At 40.7% G+C, this 19,291-nt stretch overlaps 1 long non-coding RNA gene across 1 annotated transcript; it reads left to right on the plus strand.

Moving 5' to 3' along the window:
- The first annotated feature begins 743 nt into the window (after nucleotides 1-743).
- Nucleotides 744-4,317, plus strand: LOC127535928 (uncharacterized). The gene is made up of 3 exons (XR_007944861.1): nucleotides 744-1,533; nucleotides 2,700-2,742; nucleotides 4,109-4,317. It is a non-coding gene; the product is annotated as an uncharacterized LOC127535928 (long non-coding RNA).
- The last annotated feature ends 14,974 nt before the right edge of the window (nucleotides 4,318-19,291 follow it).

Raw genomic sequence — 19,291 nt, forward strand, 5'->3', positions numbered from 1 at the left:
TTCTCCTTTCCTCATCAGATGCTTGTTTAAAGCACGCTTCCTGCAATGAATCTCATCTTTACATCATGAGGGTCCCTATTCATCGTCTGATCAGGCTGCATGTCTGAAGTGGAGATCGATGGCACAGCCTCTGAAAAGGAGCCCGAGACGATGAGGATGGGTTGGAGAGGCAAACTCAAGGATGTGTTTTAGAGGGTGGTTTCGGAAGCAAGGGAGAAAATTTAAATGAAGACGGGGGAGAAGGTGAAGACGCACACAAATTGTACGATGAGGCGGACAGAGGAAGAGCGGGGGGGATCGAGAGGACGAAGGAGGAGATGTAGTGATCGGTGACCCTGCATTGGGGCTGTAGTCCATGCTCCATTAAGGCTCATCTGCATAATGTTCCTCCTGGCCTCATTAGAGACGAGCAGAGGTGCAGGCAACATTCTGCCAGGTAATACATGTGATAGCATCTCCTCCTCCTTTCCTTCACCTCCCCACCCTTTTCCATTGTCGCCTTCCATCTTCACTTTTCAGCCCTCCCACCCTCCAGCCTTCCCTCACTCTGCGTATCAAAAACGCGAAAGAGATAAAGGGAACATCTGACAGTCTGCAACCCTCTCCACCTCTCATCCATCATACATAAATGCTTCCCTCCCCTCCTTTTCACCGCTGAGCTGCCAGACCCCCTCCTTATTTGTTGGTGCATGTTCTGCCTCCCTTTCTCTCCCCCCTTCAGCATATCTCTTGCTTGCTCTGCGCTAAAGCATGACTGCGTGTCAGCCACAGTTTAGAAAAGTACACATCTTTCCAGGAAGAAATGAATGGATTTCATGTGTATTTTCGCCTTGCTCTCCTCCTTCTTCCTAATAGGCTTAACAGACAGTGACAACAGCTCTGGCGCCCGTGTTAAAGGCCATTGGTAAATGGATGGCATATTGAAAAATATGCATTTGTTTTTTTTTTCCCCCTGCAGAAAACTGAATATTAACGACCCCATGTGAACACCAGCCAATACAAATCAATGGCCCCCAGGAGGAGAAATTCCAAATCACATCAAATACCATCCATCACACCCCCTTCCTTTATTTTCTTTAGTCTCTTGACTTGGAGAATAATGGCTGCTGTGGCAATCGATAGATTTCCTCACAACTAATGTCACTCTCTGTTCTGCTCTCTCCCACACACCTCCTCACTTGTTGAGAGGCTGGATAGCGCAGCGCAGATTTTTTCTCATTTTCCGCTCACACACTCCATTTGTTTTTACATCTTTGTACTTCCCTCCATCTCTGGTCCCTTTTTCGCTCACTCCTCTCTTCTGTTGCTCCCCTCTCTCTGCTTTCCTCTCTATCTCTGACAGCTGTTGTTGCTTTGCTGTGTTTGCAGCCTACGCCTTATCTGGGCATGAATTCATTTAGCTGCCATTAGATGCCTCTCCACAGACCCTGCCCAGAACTCTTCTAAAGGAGGGAACCCATTTAAACAGCATAATTCATAACACGGAGAGCAGCGGTACAGATGGAGGAGTAATGTGCTTTAATGCTGTCAACTGTGAGTAGACAAATAGCTGGTCATTAACATCCGTATCAATGCACGGGGGGGGAAAAAGTAGATGCTTCAGTGTTGTTATCATTTACATAGAATATGTTACAGTAAGCGCTGCATTTTTGACATCAGAGTATTTGCCCGGCAAAATGACACATTCCATAGGATTTATGCTGAAATGAAGGGTCTTATTTTGCACCCACTGCCTACGTATGCAAATTCCACTCAACTTTTAAACCTTTTATCCAACTTCCCTGGATTCTCTGGCTCTCATGCTTGCCATCATCATATTTCAGCAGCCACCTATCCAGCTTTGTGCACCATATGTTCTGAAATCTGCATGATGTTTCCAATATGTTCCAGGACAGACCAGAAAAGTGGGTGAGGCTTCATGCCCTAGTGTTTCTGTTTTTCAGGGCAGGGATTACTTTGTGTTGACACAGAAACTACACGTGGAGTTCCCCAAAGCTTTATTTTTGGATTGTTGTATTTATTTTCATGCTCTCACTGGTTCAGATTAATGGAAAATGACAAAGCACAGGCAAGGACAAGAACTAGGTAGAATTGATGCATGCATTTTCTCCTATTAGGTAAACATAAAAATGGACATAATTGGAAAAGTCAGTGCTTAAGCCAAATAAAGGCAATCTTTGCCACTGCCTTTTATTGAATAGAATTTGGAACACAGTGTACTGTAACTCAGTGGTGCCCAAAGTTTGGGTTGTAAGACACATTTATGGTTTTTGTAAATGCTTACAAATTTACAAATAGCAAATTTTAACAATATTTTTTCTTCACAGAAGATTAAAAGAAAATGTGAGTTTGCTGCTCCTACATAACGTTCTTTCACTCAGTGCTACAATTTATACATGAGGGTCATTTTAACTGATCCTATTTTGACACGTTTGGATATGAGGTACTGTTATTTTAGGGTCAATTACGGAAACATTTGGGATCTCTGCTGCCGTTCAGCTGTGATTATCTAATTTATTCAATCATGTCTCACACAAACTACATTCCTGTACAACTCAGCTTTAAACTGAACATTCTCGTTTTCATTAAGCTAAGGGTTGCATATTGGACCATTATTCTTAGATTTACATTTCATTTTTCCTCACTGTTATTTTTGTTTTGTTTTGTGTTTTTTTTGTTTTGTTTTTTTATTTTGACAGGTTTTAGCACCAAAACTGTGTATACCACCAAGGAACGGCAGAGGTATGTGACGATCGACATACGTTTGTCCAGCTGTTTGTCTGTCTGTTCGCAACATTAGTCAAAAACGGACTAATGAATTTGGATGAAATTTTCAGGGAAGGTCAGAAATTTATTACCAGCTTATTACATTTTGGCAGTGATGCGGCTTACAGTCTAGATCCACGGATTTGTTAAAGATTTCTGTATCATTGCGAGATAGCGTCACAGCATCACTGTAACTATGACAACAAGTGAACACTACGTCAGCTGCCTGCTGACGATCACATGATTGCAATCCTACTACAAATTGACCGCTGCGAGCTTATCCGTCGAAAATGATACAAGGAGCATTACATTGTTGGGGTGTTTCTGAGTCCCATCAATTCCCACCGCCCGCTGTATATTTCGATCATGTCATTCGGCATCCGTACATAACATACACAATTGAATACACACCTGTGTTCAGCACAGGGTCATTTTGTTTGTGGGTCTGTCTGTAAAAAAATGAACACATTCTATGGTGCCATTATTCGTGTCACTAATTTTTTCAAGATTTCAGCCATCAGACATGATAAAATGACTGAGCAGCCTTGGAAGAGTACTGTGCTCTCTGAGTGCTTTTCTTGTTAGCTTTAGGATAATTTCATGCTTTGGGTTGAAACTGACCCTTCCGCATTGTTACCACATATTAGAAGCTTGGCAAAGTATCGGCACTAAAAATATTTTGGAAAGTTTCATGGTGTTAGGTTAAATTATGACCCTTTCACATCATATTTGAAGCTTATTTTCCATTTCCTGGGTTACAATGGTAAGGAGTCTCATCCCATCAAATATATAGTTGAGTGATTGCAAAGGAACAACAGTAAAGCAATAAAATGAATGGAAAAAATAGCTCTATGACCTGTCCATTCAGCCTTTCTGCCCCACCGCACTGAACGTAGGATTTCCAAAGTGAATGTAAGAGTCACAGCTGTATATTTTTCTTCTGGTGTTTTAATCAAATCCTGCACACACCTTTTTGCAACATTGTGGATGTGTTTATCTTCGGTGACCTTGCCTGATTCATAAGTTGTGCATTAAATGAGTGATAAATGATGGTAGACGCAACATTTTTAGCTAAACTGAGGCAATGCTAACTTTAGCTATAGATCCCATATTAATGCCTTCTTAATTTCAGCGCATTTTTAGTACTTTCACAAACAGTTAGACAAAACACAATTAAACACGTCTTGCCTTTCTTTTGTCTTTGCTTTTCTGTATTGATGGTGAGGCCATCATCAGTGTGGTCACTTCCTCTTTAAGCCAAGTCATCAGACAGCTTTGTCACCTCCGCTCTGCTCCTATAATGTGTCTTCATATCATCTCTCTCTCTCTTTCTCTCTCTCAGGTCTACTCATACATACTAATTGAAAATCAAATTGAAGAAGCTCCTCCGTTCCACCTGTCACTTTTGCCAAGGTATTAATGGAAGTCATTAACCTGTTAACGACCGGCATACTGTAATGGTCAATTAACTGGCATTACACATGCCTTTATTTAATTTGTGTTGCACAGTTCAAACATCACAGTAAAAAATAAAATGAGAGGCCTCCAACGTGCAGGAAATGCAGATATTGTTAATGATAATGTGGAGTCTTTTCCTTTTTTTTTTGCTTTTATACAGGCATTAGCTTGAATGGCTGTGTGAGTATGATGTAAATGGTAAATGGTTGCATTTATATAGTGCTTTTATCCAAAGCGCTTTACATGATGTGTTTGTCTGTGCTTTCCCAGACCAAACACCACATTTTCCCTTCCTGCAGGGAGGAAGAAAATGAAACCGTTCTCCACGGAGATTTGTCCCTAGTTGCTGTTGTCATCGCTTCAAACCGCCGGGTCATTACTGCACCACAAGCAGCTTGGCTTAATGTCTTTTGACTTAACACTAATGACTGACTCTGCATCTGTCCCTGCAGGGAGGAGGGCAGACGGGAACAATATGAAAAGTCACGCTAACTCTTATTTGCGACAATTACACCAGTGATACATATTTCACTAGTTTTCTTGAAGCATTTTCCATTGCGACGGTTTGCTTTGCATATGGTCTTTAAAAAACAAAGATGGCCCATTAGAGGGGAGGAGAGGAAAGCAGGGGAGAGATTAGAAAAGGAATGAAGAGCAGGACAACGAGGAAAGGAATGGAGAATAGAGGAGAGGAAAAAGAGGTCTTTCTTTTCTGCTCTTCCTTTCCCGACGCTCCATTTTTACTGTATGTCTCACTCCCTTCCTCTTCCACCCGGTTTTTTTTTCCACTGTATGTGCTGTGTTGGATAACCCATGCATATTTATCATAGCTGCATCTTCAAAGCTATGAACTTATTCATTAGCATTTAGAGTGCTAATGAAAGCACGCAGAGTGCTAGCACCCTCGCTGTTTCCCAGCACCTACTCTCAACTCCTCTCCACCAACCCCACACCACCCCCTGCATATTGCGCTATCTGCAACACATACCCCCAACATTCCTCTTTTTTTTAGTTTATTCAGCACCAAATTCAATTACAGAAGGGCAGACTCAAAAACTTAAAACAGAGGAATGTGTGGGAGAGGTAGCAGAACCCCACAGGGTTTTCTTTTCTCTCTTCATCTGCCACCGCCACCACTTCCACTCAAGGTTGCTCTATTCATATTTCAGCCTGCTTTCTCTCTCTCTCTCTCTCTCTCTCTCTCTCTCTCTCTCTCTCCTTGTTGTATCCTGACTGGGCTGAGAGGTGGAGATGCAAGGCGTTCCCAGGGGTCATGAAGGTGTGTTGTTCATTCCTTCACATGTCCTCATTCTCTGTCTCCTTTCCCATCGTCTCACTTTCTCTCTCTCTTAGCCTCATGTTCCATTTTCACAGAGTAGACAGAGAGCGGCTGAATGCTCGGTTAATTGGACAAGAAACAATGCTTTCCGCATCCACTCATCCACTTCACTTCCACTCAGTGAATGAAGTGAAAAGTGGGCACCTTTTCTCACAGCAACCGGAGCCAAAAGCAGCCCATGTCTTTCTCTTTTCTTAGCATGTGGCCTCTGTTTCAGTCTGCCTTCTCTTTTTTTTGTGTGTTTTCTAGCACTGCCCCTTCCTGAATAAAAAAGCTTTCGAAGTCGTGGCTACGCAGTCAAAACTGGGGTGGACATCTACACCGCCTCCGCTGCTACAGATTCATCACTCTCCCACACAAATACACAGCAGCCCATGCAGGTAGCCTGATTGACAGAGAGCAAGAGAGAGACAGCAGGCATACAGAAGCAATAAGGGAGGAACTGGAGAGAGTGATGAAGGATGGGGAGGCAGACGCTGGAGATAGTGGGTGTTTTGGTGAAAAGAAAGGTCTGGAATGAGAGAGTTAATCTGCACAGGAACAGATTGGCTTGCCGTCCCTCCTTCCCTGTCCTTCAAAGCGAAGCACAGATTCTGCAGTCTGAGACACTCAAACACACACACACACACACACGCACGTGCGCACAAGCACACAGACATGGGCGTCCACACACAAAAGGAAAAGAACTCCACATGGGGAACACTCAGGCGTGCAGCTCCTACTGTGAACGTGCACATGCAAAATTTACATTGACTCTAATAGCAACGGGGAGTGATCCAGTTCCATCAGGTACAGGAATAGGTATGGATGTATGGACTTCACACTGCTCTCGCTCATTCAATGGCCCATTTTTGGGTACTGAGACACTTGGGGGTGACCAGAGTATGAGGTCGGCGACTTGAAAGATATGGGTCAATAAAACACAAGGGACGCTTTAGCTCAAAAGGAAATTGATTTCTCAGCGGCCAGAATGCGCTGTGACCTTCACAAACCTTCACAGACCTTTTTTCTTTTACTTTATGAGGATTGAGCTGCATTTGCTCCTTGTTTGTTACAAACAGGTCCCACCGCTGCTGCCATGGCCCCTTCAGCATTTCACAGTACATTACATCAATATTCTGCTCTCACCACCTCACCGAGAGACTTAATTGGTTTCAGTGAAGTTGGGATTTCTGTGAGAAGCCAGATATTCAAGGACTCAATTTACTTACTTAGAGGTAGCCCACTGGTTAGAAATACATGAGTAAATTCATGACTATTATGTATTATAATTTATTAAAAGCATTTTATTTGTGTTGGCAACATGACAGTGTGCTTTTTTTAAATGAATACTGACAAATATTGAGAAATACGATTTCGTGCCACAGCTTACACTAACAGTTCAAACCACTCATGCAGTGTAAGCCTATGTCGCATTTTTACTGAAACCAGAGGTTATTTTTCATAGTATTTATGGTTAGCACTTCCATTTAGAGCCAATTCAGTAGCTACCACCACAGAACTTCCTAATAAGAATTGAAATATGACTGATTTTAGAAAAATTAAACCATTGTGAGCACAGAAGAAATTGCACTTCTTATTAAAAAGTACATGCCCAGCAGCAGGGATTCTTACTTTACTTTTTTTTTTTTTTTTTTAAAGTTGTAGATGTTTAATTTTTTTCAAATGTTATATCTTCTGTCTAGATATTTGCACTGCGGTTGCTTCTCTCTATGCTTCTGTAAGTCTAGACATGTGTGATCTAACTGTGACCCCCTCCACTCACCTATGGACCGTCATCTCTTGCTGAGCCATGATATTTAACCCACAAAGGTCAAGGGCTTATGGGAAATAGTGTGCAATAAATGATGCTATAAAACACAACTATTAAATAATCTACAAATATAAAATGGTCCAATTTTTTTGAAACATCTGTGTTCCACGGCTAAAATATACAAATCTTTCCAAAGAACCCATAATTTACAGTTTCACTTTGGTGTACTCAATAGCAGTTTTTGTTGTTAGTTGCAGAGTCTGCCATTCCTGTGCTGGATTCATATTGCCCTCTCACCTAGTGACAATCTCTGAGGTTGGAAAATAAAGCCAGCAGTGGCAAAAAACTGTAGTTCCTTGAGTGGTCACTTGAGGCTAGCTCTAGAAGGGTCAAGTTAATCTCCATAGACCCTTAATGGTAAAATGAGCAACTTTACAGCAGAAATAAACATGTTTACAGCCTGGTACAAAAGGTGCTTTTGGTCTCTATTGCATTTTTTTTTTTCAATTCGTGACAGCTGTGAAAGGGGTGAATTTTATAGAACTCACTTGTTTACATTGTATTAAGGCTCAATGTTATGCATAATGAAGGATGTGGCCACTTTGAGTCCCTCCGTCCCATGATTCATTCTTAAATTCGCCAGGAGTTAGAAAGAGTCAAGCATTGTTAAGATGCCAACAGCTGAAGCCACCACTGAGCTTCAAAAAATCAGGTTGCAGTCACAAGTATTTTTAATGACTTTTGTATTAAAATAAGTAAGTTTGGTTGCACTTTGAAAAGATGCGCATATTTCTGACACAGTAACTGCAAATTGAAGCTGTTTCCTGTATTGTTAAAGGTCCCATGTTGTCTTCCTTTTTAACAACTTAATGAAAGTATCACGTTCGCAGGATGTGTCATTCAAGTTTCGGCTCAAAATATCACACACTTTTCATTCTACCATGCCTGTATACCCATGCTTTTAGCCCTCTTTCTGTGTTTGTAGTGTTAAATGAAATGAGCTGATGCTGCCCACGAGTGCTGTGCCTTTCCTCCAGTTGCCATGGATACCTTGGCAAAAACGAGGCAACTCAATGTTGGTAATGTACCGTAACCCCACGTTCTATAAGTATACGTGTACGTCACCCTCTTAAGAGCTGCAACACCTGTAAGGGCACATAACAAAAACCCAGAGTTCAACCATATATGTTTTAATCAGAATTGGAGAGAGCAAAGAGAAGAATTTAAGGTGAAAAAGGTCTTATTTTGCATCACTGAACATTCAAAACCCGGACTTGCAGGCACTGTACACTTACAAGACACAACTGTTTATTTATAACTGTGAATGGCTCATTACATCAGTTGTGGTTCCTTTACCACAACTGATTATGGTTTTCGTAACTATAATGGTAATCCAGCTGCTGGAAAGAGGAAGACTTCCAGTACAATATACTGGACAACACATCCCAAGTACCCTGTTGACTATATAACCCCTCTTTTACAAGAGACTCATGAAACAGTTGTGAAGCATTAAAATCATTCTGTAAATGTACAATATCTCAGAAGAGCTAGTGGAGATGACGATCACAAGTCGCTTTATCCGTACCTAAACTAAACCAGAGCAAGGAGAAGAGTCCTGCAGAAGTGACTGTATTATGCAAAGCACAATGTTTTCATTCAGTGGCGTCACCATCTACAAAATTACTTGCATCATAGACATTTCTGTTTTTGCACGTGTTCCATCAGGGTGTTCTAACAAAACAGCCAACAATATGACTGACATCGTGTCCACGGTTATTGATTTCAAATGAGTCTTAAAGTTTCCACCATCTCTGATTGCCTCACAGCTTTACAATTTCCAAAAAGCTCCAATCTGTGGCCATATCTGAGGTAATGGTGAGGTTAGTTGCATTAGCTGCCTATTTTTGTGGAGTATTACCGTAATAGTAAAAGTAATCTATCGGTTGTTCAGTTCTTCGGGTGCTAGGAATGCATGAAGACTCTTCTGTTTGCTTTTGCAGGCAACAGAGCATTTTCAATGGTTTGCTCGACTTAAACATTCTTTAGAATTAGCAGAAAATTTACAAAAAAAGAAAAAAAAAAGGTTGAAATGTGGCTCCGGGCTGCACAGTGGTGTGGTGGTTAGCACTTTTACCTTGCAGCTAGAAGATCCCTGGTTTACATCCTGGCTTTCCCAGGATCTTTCTGCATGGAGTTTGCATGTTCTCCCTGTGCATGCGTTTTCTCTGGGTACTCCAGATTCTTCCCGCATTCCAAAAATATGCTGAGGTTAATTGATTACTCTAAATTGCCCATAGATGTGAATGCAAGTGTAATTGTTTGTCTGTATATGTAGCCCTGTGACAAACTGGCCTGTCCAGGGTGTCCCCTGCTTTCGCCCCAAGTCAGCTGGGAAAGGCTTCAGGCACCTGGCAACCCTAATGAGGATTGAGCGTTGTACAGATAATGGACGGATAGATGGATGGTGGCTCCAGAGTGAGTTTTGTGACTGTATATTTGTGACATCCCAACCGTACGGAAGTCCTGACTGCTTATTTAGAGACGCTGTTTGCATACAAGGTGTTCTGATACTTTCACAATAGTAAGTACCTACAGCTGCTTTATAATATTTTTTTTACAGTATGAGACCTTTATAACACAGGTGCTGTTGCCAATTAACTGAGACTGAAATGTGAAAAAAATGTAAATGTAAAAGTGGAGCCAGCACTAGTTTGATTCTCTCAGTATGAGCAAAAGTGAAAACAGGGGACACATATGGAGAAAGATTACTTTCAAAAATATTCATCCACAATTCTAACCATTTGTATTCGTAATGTTAAACACTTGTATGTTAACAAAAAACTTGTACACAAAATTCTGCTGTCATATGCACGAGTTTGATAAATTTAGGGTCAGGATTGTTTTTTCGAGTATGAACCTAAAAGTTGTGAATGCAACTCTAATTTCTGCGACTACTGAAGTCTTCCCTGTGAGGACGAATTCAAGTTTATGGGTACGAGTAGAAAAGCCCTGAAATGACGTCACATAGGTCACAGGGAAAGGTAATCAAACACCGATTGCTCCAAATGCGCATGCGACAAAGATGGCTGGCAGCGGTGGACCTACCGGGGCAGGTGACGCGTCACAGGTAAAGTAAATAACACATCCAACTTTTTGTAATTTATTTATTTCATGAAATTGTACTTTTTAATTGATATACAGTTTATGGACGAAAGACGGTACTGCTTAGCTTGCATGCTAACGAGCCGGGCCGGTGACATGGGCCGGAGGCTAATTAGCCTTCTAATGCAAGGAGGCTAAGGAGGCTTAATAACAAAACAAACATAATTTGAGATTATGAATCGTGGCAATTGGCGTATGAATCAGCCCATTGTACAGCCTAAATTGCTGTAAATTAAGTCCAGGTTTAGTTCTTTGCAAACTCGGACACTTGCATTAGTTTAGTTTACAACGAATCTCGCGGAGACTCAGTCAGTGGATCGATGGACTATCATACACATACTATGTCGTGTGTATTTTCATTGTTTTATCTGCCATAAAGTTGGATTTCACTGGTTATGGGGCGCGTTTTTGTGGCGGTGCCACAGAGACGAGAGCTGGGATACCGGGTTATTTTCAGTTAGGTAAAGTTGGAAAGATATTCACAGATTCGGACTTCCGGCATCAATAACTCATGAGATATATGTTGTCAAAACATAAACAATACCTCTTTCAAATCGTTGTAAGCTAGACAATGTGCTACAAGGCCAATTTTATCAAAACTCGCTGTCTTTAAAGCTGCAGAAATAACACTGGCGTCTATGCACAGCTGGCGGTGTGGCAGTGAACAGGGACGGTCTGCAAATAGCAAAACCTCTGCAACAGCGAAAAGAGACACTACACAAATATTCAGTCACTTCACTCTTATACACTGTAGAGCCACTAAAATCACTGCAGCCATACAAATGTTTAACATTACAAATACAAATGGTTAGAATTGTGGATGAATATTTTTGAAAGTAATCTTTCTCCATAGACACAGAGCCAGACTGACTCTGTCTAAAGGTAACATAATCCGTCCTCTAGCACCTGCAAAGCTCACTAATTACAGGACTGGTAATGATACTGGTGTTTTGTAAGGGGCATTGTGTCAGTATGTCTCAGCCACCGTATCATCCAGATCCGGAGAAAGTGAACATCCCAGCGTGTTTGTGTTTGTATATACAGTATGTGCATGTGTGTCCTGGTTTGCTGACCCAGTAACAGTGGGCATACTCACCTGTATTACTCACACTTGTCTGCTTTGCACATCTCCAGCAGCACCAACAGCAGACCGCTATCTCTCCGGCTCACTACTGAATCATAGCTCTGCATCCAAACCGCAGGACACCTGGGGGAGAATGCTGCCTGGGCGTTGAGCTGTCAACAATTCTGCCATGTGATCAAAGCAGAGTGATGTGTGCCGCAGAAGAGAGGCGTCGATGTTTAACAGGCAACCAGCAAGTGTGATTTTTCCATATGGTTTGGCTAGGAGTCATGTTTCGGGTAATGATGAAGTGTTTTCTCTGCTTACTAGAGTTTCTTTGTTGTGAATGGGAGTGTTGAGAGCGTGTGAAAGAGTTTTCTACTTGCTGAAATTTCTTTTTTTGTGCCGTGTTTTGTTTTGTTTTTTTGGCAAACTTTTCATTCGTCTCTCATCCGTGACCTTTTCCACCTCTGCTTTTCTTCAACGTTCCGTTTTTTCTACAAGTATCAAGTCACTCAGACCACATCGGGCGGAGATTGGGATCATTAAAGCGACTGATTTTGCAATCTCATGGCAACCCATGCAGCTAAAGGAAAGCTTGGTGACGTAAACACACACACACACACAAACGCACAAATGCCCAAATTGATTGGACCAGCACTGATTTCCCTGGGCAAATATGTAATGCGTGATTGCTTTCATGGGAAGGAGCTTTCACCTCCATTGCCTGCAATGTATACTGAGACACATGAGCCATGATATTGAACTCTCTCTCTTATTGTGTGTGTGTGTGTGTGTGTGTGTGTGTGTGTGTGTGTGTGTGTGTGTGTGTGTGTGTGTGTGTGTGTGTGTGTGTGAGCACAATACAGCAGCAGCGTGGTTATTCAAACCAGCCTCAAAGGTTTCATAGGGATTTCAGGATTAGAAAATTAATTACACTGCATCCAAATTTTTCTTTTTCTCTTTTAATGAAGATTTCCAAGGCCTGAGTGAATGCTCGTACCTCCTCGCTTTCAAGCCACTGATACCAGCCTGCGTAATAATGTGAGTAATAATTAGAATCTACTGTTTCAACACTATACTCTCCATCATCCCTCTCTGGTTAAGTGTCCAGGACTGCAATTATTGTATGCAGTCATTTTAGTCTGAAACAGGCTCTTATGAAAGCAGTTCACTAATAAACAGTGGCCAGCAAGATTGGCGGCTCGAGGACCCGAGAATCATTTATTTCTTCCTTGTCCGTCCCTATAAGTGTGTCTGATCTAATTCGGGCTGACCCTGTTAGCCGTGCAGAATTTCAATCTGTTGTGACTGATCCTAAATGCTCATTAGCAAAGGCAGAAAATTGAAAGATGGCAGGTTTGATGTTTGAAATTGCTGGATAGTGAGCCATTTAGTATAAATTTATACCTTTAAATTCGCCTGAGACGTATTCCTGCTATGACGTGCAATAAAAGGGTTGTAAAGAAACAGATAAGCAAATATTATGATTTTTTTTCTCTCTAATTGTTCATTGCACGTGTCTTGCGCAAGCAGATGGTGGAGGGAGTAAAAGGTTTTATGTAAATGAAAAGAAATGTTTATCATCTTTACTATAGCAGTTAAGGGAACAAAACAAGCAGTTTCGTTTGTTTATTGTGGTGAAACCAAGGTGTCACAATTAATGTTACAATCACATGCAGAGTAAAAGCTTGAAACAGTAGCACAGAACATGCAGTGGAAGTCAAAGGGAATTTGACAGCACAGTGTCAGACAGTGATGAAGCAATTAGAGAACACATGTTTCATCACTGCAGAACACAAATGATTAAATCTCCTTGACCGATGCTTTAACAAAACACGTCTCATCTAAGTTCCTTTGCAAATAAACAGGTAATTACTAAATGAGCTCCCGAGGCTTCTATAGTTTGCTTTACTCCACATTACTGTGCTTTCATCTCTTTTGATACACATCAGGCCAGTCAGCTGTAATGACAGTAAATGAGTGAGCGCTAATGCTACAGATATTTGGGCCTGAACTCTGATATACAATCTTTACGCTGAATTACTGCCATGGCTGTGATAAAGAACTGTTCCACTCTTTCCTCAGAGCTCACAGCAAGTTCCTGTTAATCAGTAGAACAGCGCAAATAATTTGTGCGGATCTGGAGACAGCCTAATACCTAATCATGTCACAAAAAAAATCTACATTTAAAATTTGCCTGATTAATCATTTACTTCCCTTTCACGCATTGTTAGGCAGTCCTAGCCATGAATTTCCCCTGCTGTCATTTCTCCTTCTTGTCTGTACAGCTACACAATGGATACAAAGCCTTCTGAGTCTGGTCCTATTGTAAAGCTCTATGTCCTCCACGAGTTCATAGGTATTCACAATATTTCCATTTCCCCAGAGGGGATTAATCATGATGCAGGCTATTATAATTTGTTCCCCGAAATTTGTCATGTCTGTGTGCGGCGATGCTCGATGTTCTGGAACCACACGAGCATCGACTCCATCAATCAGTATTACCACGGTAACGTTGTGAGAGCTCCACTTCCCCTGCGGCCAGTGGAGGGGAAAGGCAATTATGCAGGTAGCATATGAGAGCGAGGGAGCTAGAGACAGAGCCGGAGAGAGAGAGAGAGAAAACACCTGAATAGCAATAAAATGAAAGACAGGAGAGCATGTTTATTTTCCACACCACTTAATGTTTTTTTCTTTCTTTGCACTGCATGCCTGTTTGATAACTGGCATTATCTGATTGACTGTGTTCTTTGTGCATAAACAACCTCTCTGGGTGTATGAGGCTGGTTGTTACAAATATTAGGTGTGACCATCTGCAATGCCTTTCCATAATTTGGAAACTAAAAACTGCCCTGAGGTAAAGAGACTTTACTTTTCCACGGTGCAGCAGGCTGACTTTAATACAGTATTACTGCTGTGATTATTATTTTTTTGAATGGTCCTCTCTTATGCAGGAAACTGTTTATTTCCACACAGTTCATTTCATTTTATGTATATACCAAAATAGATGTAAAAGCACAGATGTACTCCAGGTTCGATTTTTTGTTTTTTAGTTTAAAAAAAATGTCTTTCAATTAGTTGAAAGTTGCACAGAATCCTAACTTTTTTTCTCACTAGAACACTATATTGTTATACAGTTTGATACAAAAATATGGACTGAATTGTCATGTTAAAGTATTTAACTTGGAAAAAAAACATGTTCATTCTGTATGGAAACGAGAAAAGCACTCAGACAGGGCAGTACTCCACCAAGGCTGCTCAGTCGTATGATTTCCGACGGATAAGTTCCGATAAGTCCGATTTGTAGTAGGATTGCAATGATGTGATCGTCAGCAGGCAGCTGATGTAGTGCTAACTTGTTGTCATAGTTACAGTGACACTGTGCCGCTATCTCACAATGATACAGAAATCTTTAGCAAATCCGTGGATCCAGACTATAAGCCACAGCACTGCCAAAATCCAATCACTTGGTCCTTGTGTCATTTATGACCATCACTGAAAATTTTACCCAAATCCGTTATTCCCTTTTTGAGTAATGTTGCGCACAGACAAACACACGTACGCCGATTGTCACATAATCCTGTCGCGTTCCTCGGTGGAGTAATAATTGAGGCTGGCATGTGAGTGTGAAATGCTTTGATGATGCTGTTGAGTAAAAAGTGTGAGTTTCATGTTCGCACACACACAGAAGGTGAACTCTCATGCAACTTTAAAATAGTCGGTATTTTCAGAAGCCCCAATCTTCTCCCACTTCTAAGGAGCATGCCTCCTCTTTGGGCAGACCTGCTGAATCAATTACAGGGCCAGCTAATTAAGCTACATGTCAATAACTCATCCCAATTAAAGTACAGAGCAGAAATCAGACGTGCACCGAGTCCAGGCTGCTCTGCTTCCTATTGATTGTGTGCTAAAGCTGGGCATTTGTCCAAAGCTGGTGTACTTCTACAGTATCTGTCAGTCAGTCAGCAAGTGCTTTAATCAACCGTGCAGATAAAGCGAGTAACAAGCCAAAACTATCAGAATCCATTACTGTGTTCTGTGTATGATTAATACCGGTTGCTGCCACACGCCTGCTAGATTGCAGGGAGAGAAACGGGACAGGATTCACGCTATCACTTCAAGAATTGCTGTGCTTCTTCTTGTTTGTCTCTTTTGTTAGAAAACAGAATGCTCAGTTAGTCTAGTTTGACACCTTTTAATGCCGTCAGAGGTAAACTGACTGAAAAATGTCATAGGATTGGTAAAATTTCTAATTAAATTCAGAGTAGATGCCTCTCAGCTTATCTGTTGACACAACCAAGGCTGTAGCCATGTGGTAAACACTCTGAACACATTCTCCTCACTAGCTTGGTATGTAAGTTTGGATCCGTTAATTTTCCCAGCAGGAGATAATGTTTGCACTCTGTCAATGCAGAACCAACGAAAGAATCCGTGCACGCTCCGATTGAAAAAAAGCATTCAATAAGGCATCTATGAGCACCATTCATGGTCACCGAGTGAATGTCTGGCCAATTAACATTCCAGGTAGCTTAACTATGATAGCTAAATTTGGTGATGGTTAGCTGATTAGGATGTTTCCACTGAAAATACTGACTTTTTTTTTATTAGAGCTGACATTTTTACATGAATAATATTAGCTTTTCTTGCATGTTTTGGTTGGAGTTAAGTGTTACTGTTGGTTCAGTGATGATTTTTTCAGACACTGGTGTATGGTAGCCTGTTTTAACAATACTTAGTGTATTTTCTATTTTTTATATCAACATATTTTGGAGATGTACACACGTGGACAAAATTGTTGGTACCCCTCAGTTAAAGAAGAAAAAACCCACAATTCTCACTGAAATCACTTGAAACTCACAAAAGTAACAATAAATAAAAATTTATTGAAAATTAAATAATCAAAAACAGCCATTACTTTTGAATTGTTGATTAACATAATTATTTAAAAAAAACAAACTAATGAAACAGGCCTGGACAAAAATGATGGTACCTCTATAAAAGATTGAAAACTATTTGACCAGAGTGACATGATTAACTCAGGTGTGTCATTTAATTGACATCACAGGTGTTTCCAAACTCATAATCAGTCAGTCTGCCTATTTAAAGGGAGACAAGTAGTCACCCTGCTGTTTGGTGAAAAGGTGTGTACCACACTGAACATGGACAACAGAAAGCGAAGGAGAGAATTGTCCCAGGACATCCGAAAAAAAATGATAGACAAACATCTTAAAGGTAAAGGCTATAAGACCATCTCTAAACAGCTTGAAGTTCCTGTGACAACAGTGGCTCATATTATTCAGAAGTTCAAGACCCACGGGACAGTAGCCAACCTCCCTGGACGTGGCCGCAAGAGGAAAATTGATGACAAATTGAAGAGACGGATCGTTGGAATTGTATCCAAAGAGCCCAGAGCAACCTCCAAAGAAATTAAAGGTGAACTCCAAGGCCAAGGTACATCAGTGTCAGATCGCACCATTCGTCGTCGTTTGAGCCAAAGTGGACTTCATGGGAGACGACCAAGGAGGACACCACTGCTGAAAAAAACTCATAAAAAAGCGAGACTGGAATTTGCAAAAATGCATGTTGACAAGCCACAAAGCTTCTGGGAGAATGTCCTTTGGACAGATGAGACCAAACTGGAGCTTTTTGGTAAGGCACATCAACTCTATGTTCATAGACTCAAAAACCAAGCATACGAAGAAAAGAACACTGTCCCTACGTTGAAACATGGAGGAGGCTCAGTAATGTTTTGGGGCTGCTTTGCTGCATCTGGCACAGGGTGTCTTGAAAGTGTGCAAGGTACGATGAAATCTGAAGACTATCAAGGCATTCTGGAGAGAAATGTGCTGCCTAGTGTCAGAAAGCTTGGTCTCAGTCGCAGGTCATGGGTCTTCCAACAGGACAACGATCCAAAACACACAGCCAAAAACACCCAAGAATGGCTGAGAGAAAAGCGTTGGACTATTCTAAAGTGGCCTTCTATGAGCCCAGATCTGAATCCCATTGAACATATGTGGAAGGAGCTGAAACATGCCATTTGGAGAAGACACCCATCAAACCTGAGACAACTGGAGCTGTTTGCTCATGAGGAGTGGGCCAAAATACCTGTTGACAGCTGCAGAACGCTCATTGACAAATACAGAAATCGTTTAATTGCAGTGATTGCCTCAAAAGGTTGTGCAACAAAATATTAAGTTATGGGTACCATCATTTTTGTCCAGCCCTATTTCATTAGTTTGTTTTTTTAAATAATTATGTTAATCAACAATTCAAAAGTGATGGCTGATTTTGGTTATTTAATTTTCAATAAATTTTTATTTATTGTTACTTTTGTGAGTTTCAAGTGATTTCAGTGAGAATTGTGGGTTTTTCCTTCTTTAACTGAGGGGTACCAACAATTTTGTCCACGTGTGTAGGTTATGTGTTGTTCCCTGAGATCACTTTTGCTTTCAAACACTTCATCCTATTTTATTGTGTGCACCAAACTAAACTATTTTACCAGTGAGATAATTAGAGTAGATTGTTCATTACTGGTACAATTACTAGAAATCATTAGGCGGCATAAATAATGCATCTTACAGCCTTTAGAAGTTATATATGGAAATTGCAGATGTGTTTTTAAAGATTTATATTGACTTGCCTTTTAGCTCTGTTTTGGTGATGGCTAAGGCTTGAAACAGCATCTTTATCAGAGCATATTTGTTGGAAATAATTGCCTTAGTGGAAATTTGTTAAGGCAGTGAGAGCTGCGTAAACAACACTAATTTAGTTAAAACGTGTAATAAAAAATTGATAAGCAAGGCATGAGGCCACAAATTTTGTTGAGCATTGTTTTTGTGAAACTATAGGCAGCCCAGAGTAGTTTTCTTTAACCCTTAGATGCACTAGTGGGTCAAAAATGACTCAGTGAGGTGTTTTCTTGGAATATCTTTGTAATAAAAAGTTTTTGTCATTTCATATTCCAGCTATTCCCTAAAAAAACATGTCTTTGATATAACTTCATTTAAATATTTAAGTTACTTTTTATACTTTTAAAGAAACTGAAATACTTGTATTGCTAAGCTCTTTATCACTGCAATATCACACAAGAGGTGATGCACAAACTTGGATGGACGGAGAGCAGCAACAGCTGGAGGAAAAGAGTGGAAAAATCTGTGTAATAGTCTTCTTTTGTGATTGTCAAAATGTTCAAAATCAGTGATAAAGTGAAAAATAAACATTTCAAACATGAAATCCTCCTTGTGTGGACAAAAATGTAACACAAACAGTAATATGAATTGTTATTCTTAACCAAAATGGAAAAAAAATAGCATAAAAACACACTGATTCTTATACTGGTCATTTTTAACGCACTTGTGGAAGGGTGTAGAGTGCAATCACTTAAAACATTGGTTTGATTTAAATTTATTCTACCGAATACCCTCTGACTAAACTTCTGTATGAATCTTTTGGCCATATCTCGAGCACTTTGTTTTTGTCCTCACTGTCAATAGCTTCTGTGGTCCCTGGAGAGCAGGTGTACGGCAGGTTGACATTATTTTTGCTAAGTCATATCAAATCCTCTGCCTATTTGACATATTTTGTTCCTTTATCACTTTTTGCGACAATACTTTTTTATAGTTTTTCCTTCAGCAGTGTGACGCACGCAAGCTCCTGACAGCACAAGTGTGGTTGGCTCAATTATAGCAATAACATACAAGGAAGTTTTTATTTTTTTTCCCCCCTTCCACATTCAAACTGGAGTGGA

This window comes from Acanthochromis polyacanthus, chromosome 10 (genome assembly GCF_021347895.1).
Source record: "Acanthochromis polyacanthus isolate Apoly-LR-REF ecotype Palm Island chromosome 10, KAUST_Apoly_ChrSc, whole genome shotgun sequence".
In the NCBI taxonomy this organism is placed as follows: domain Eukaryota; kingdom Metazoa; phylum Chordata; class Actinopteri; family Pomacentridae; genus Acanthochromis; species Acanthochromis polyacanthus.